This window comes from Panthera pardus, unplaced genomic scaffold (assembly GCF_024362965.1).
Source record: "Panthera pardus isolate Hobbes unplaced genomic scaffold, ASM2436296v1 HiC_scaffold_16, whole genome shotgun sequence".
Taxonomy (NCBI): Eukaryota; Metazoa; Chordata; class Mammalia; order Carnivora; family Felidae; genus Panthera; species Panthera pardus.
The window spans coordinates 43393805-43397280 of record NW_026526721.1 but is presented as its reverse complement, the minus strand read 5'-3'; the positions used below and the strand labels follow the sequence as shown (position 1 = coordinate 43397280).

The window sequence follows — 3476 nt, the reverse complement described above, 5'->3', positions numbered from 1 at the left end:
CTCCACCAGATTATAGGCAGTTTAGAGGAACCTGCCAGCTTGTGGGTGCCCATATACTAATCTGGTACCTTGGAGGGCTCAGGCTTGGTGCAAGGGAGATCCCTAGTGCCAAGACAAGCATGTGAAACTGAGGCCATCAAAACCTCTCCTGTGCTATGTCTGACCCAAATTTTAGCAGAAGTTTTTTCAGTTTCGCTTTCTAAGGTTGAAACAAAGGAATCAGGGTTCAGAGGCAAGTGGCACATGCCTCAAACTTGCTGCATCAAACTTCACTTCAAAGTCCAAAACTCCTATTTCACATTTTAAATAGATCCCTGCTGTCAGCTCTGATGGCCAATTGCAAAGACTTCTATTTCCCAATAGACAGGCGAGACGCCTTCATCTTCTTGGTCATGGTAGGGATGAGGTACATGTGGTCATCCACACACTTAGTCACTCAACTCTCCAGCTTCCATTTCACCTGACGCTCTTTACTTCCTGAATCTATTGAATCTTTGGCTTCGTCATTGCAATGCATGGTACACGGGGCCAGGTGGTCCTGGAACTTATCCAATGTACTGGTCACCAGAGCCGCATGGCAATGCTCAATGTACTGGGGCATCAGCTGCAGTGGAAGCCCTACTGTCCTCACAACAGCTGGTGCTGCCCTGGAACATGAGGCCTTGTATCTTCTGGACTTTGTCTCTCCCCAGACTCTTCACCACAGAGCATACCTCCTCCTGCCCCCAGAGCTGCTGCAGCTCTGTCATGGCAACCCTGTACTGCACCAAAAATATCCTATACTTTGTCTTAAATGATGAGTATATAGATTTTACGATCGTCAGACCTCATTTAAATATACACATAAGATCTTCAGATTTCAATATATGTAAGTTATATCTCAATTTTAAAAATTTATTTTTGGGGTGGCTGGGTGGCTCAGTTGGTTAAGCCTCTGACTCGATTTTGGCTCAGGTCATGACCTCGTGGTTTGTGTGTTCAAGCGTAGAGTCTGCTTGGGATTCTTTCTTTTTCCTCTCTCTGTCCTCCCCCTTCTCTCGCTCTCTCTCTCTTTCTCAAAATAAGTAAACATTAGAAAATTTTATAAAAGATAAGTTTTCACAAAATAGGTGGAACTTTCCATTCACCATTCATCCATTCATTATTCACTTTTTAGTTTATTTATATTCTCTCTAAATATTCTTAGTATCTATTATATGCTAATCTACTATACATTATTTATACAATGGTAAATAAGACAAATGTGTAGGCTCTTCTAGTGGAATTCTCTCTACAATTGCAATTATGAATGCAGTAATGTTTCCCTATCACATTTCCCTATTGTTTTTCCTGTCTTTTAACAGTGTAAAAAATTTTAAAAATTGGAATTGCAAGTCTATTTTTTTTACTTCGACTATCGTTTCTGGGTTTTTTTTCTTCCCTAGTCTTATACTAAGAAATTCTCAATTTTGTTTGAAAAATTTTAGCGAATTTTTTATAGATAAGCCCCACCTCCAGTAATTGTAGAAAACTTTGTGTACTATCTATTGCATTAAAAACAATCTCTGTATATCCTTATATTTTGATAACAGATTGCTGTTCATAGGGAATATAGACATATTTCCCAATTATGCTTACATGTACATGAAAAATTGTAGTAAACAAATCATATTAAAATGACAGCAGTTTCTGCACTTTGATATGTTTACGGCTTTACCTGATTAAATTTGGAGAACAAAATTGTTCCCTATAGCAATTTGTATAACTGCAATTCTAGCAAATAACCTGTTGTTGGGAAGTAAAGAATATATATGGCTCTATCATCTGAAACCTGCATTTCACTCAGGTTTGAAGTTTAATTTACTCTAAGCTGAACAAGCCAACAATGTTAGACACCTGTTAAAATGTCTAGCATATTCTAAGACCCATTAATACAAGATCTTATTGCAAAAACAGTGTGTATTAATGATTTTTGTTAATCACCCATGACTCAAGTATTATACTCAATTCTAAGCAGTGTGTTTTTACAATATGGTGATCAGAATAATAAAGGTTTTGGAAATAACAGAAATTCATTTAATCCTCACGGCAACTCTGAAACAGAGGTAGTGTCATCCACATATTTTACTGATGATGAGAAATAACTAACTTTATAAATCTGAGACAGTGAAGTGTGATGATGGAATGCCTATTTAGATGTATCATGACCATAAGGGCCATTCTGTTAAACTGTCTCATGCTATTAAATTATTTCTTTATCAGCAAATATTTTACATTTAAAAGTAATTCACAAATTGTGAAAGAAACCTGGATGCAAGAGAAATGCTAACATTTTATTTTAAAGGTAGTCGTAAATATCTGAAGCAAAGTAGAAAACAATGTTTATTTAGAGACAGTAGGTTTAAAAAGAAGCAGTGGATCCTGTGTGTGTGTGTGTGTGTGTGTGTGTGTGTGTGTGTGTGTTTGGCCTATATGTTATGTATAATTAAATTTATGTTCTTGGAATCACAAATACATTTAAATAGATTTCAGACAATCATTCTCCCCACCTGAAAATAGCTAGCAGTCTCTCTGAAACACAAGTAGATTTCAAATTTATAAAAGGGAGCCACACATTCTTGTTGAGCTTTCATTTTTGTAATGTAAGGGAAAAGAAGAACAGGTCATGACTAAATTTCATGCTCTCATGAACCTTAAAATAATTTACAGAGTTATCAGGGCATTCATTCAATTTCCTTATTACCTAGCAGTTGTAGTACACAGGTATGCCCGACTAAAGAAAAACCTTTTTAATTTTGAGCCAAAATAAACTCTACACATTTAACTTCTGGCAAAAATTACCTTAAAATGCATATTTGACATGTCATATGCTATATATATTTTACATATTGTGTATATGTTTAACTGTATTTGAAGCAAAAATCAATAATTTTAAATTGAACTAAGACATCACATTTAAAATGTTTCACATGTTCACGTTATTTGTTGTATTTTATTTTTCTTTATAGAATCCATAATGATCTTGGTTACCCAGTTTGGTCCAGACATTGTTTGTTAAGTTTGTTTATTTATTTTGAGAGAGAGAGCACAAGTGGAGGAGGAAGAGAGAGAGAAAGAGAGAGATAGGGAGAGAATCCCAAGCAGACTCTGCACTGTCAGCATAGAGCCTGATGTGGGGCTTGAACTCACGAATGGTGAGATAATAACCTGAGCCGAAATCAAGAGTTGGATGCTCAACTGACTGAACCACCCAGGCTCCCCTGGTCCAGACATTTGTGTAGTGAGAGTGGGTCATCATATGCAAAGTTAACTTTGGGAAGCAAACTTGAAATGTAACCTGTACCATGTGCCCATCTTGATCTCCCTCCTTTCCACTCCTACCCCTTTTTAAGGAAGCATGAGAGTCATGAAATAGTAACTTGCCATTCAATTATATTTTCTCCAGCATTATATTTGTTTCCAAAAAAAAGACAAAACATTCAGAAGAGAGAATATGG

General features: G+C 36.4%; 1 pseudogene; it reads right to left on the bottom strand.

Annotated features, from left to right (window-relative positions):
* Window positions 1-349: 349 nt before the first annotated feature.
* LOC109266247 (protein FAM136A-like) lies at window positions 350-761 on the bottom strand (annotated as a pseudogene).
* Between the last annotated feature and the right edge of the window lie 2715 nt (window positions 762-3476).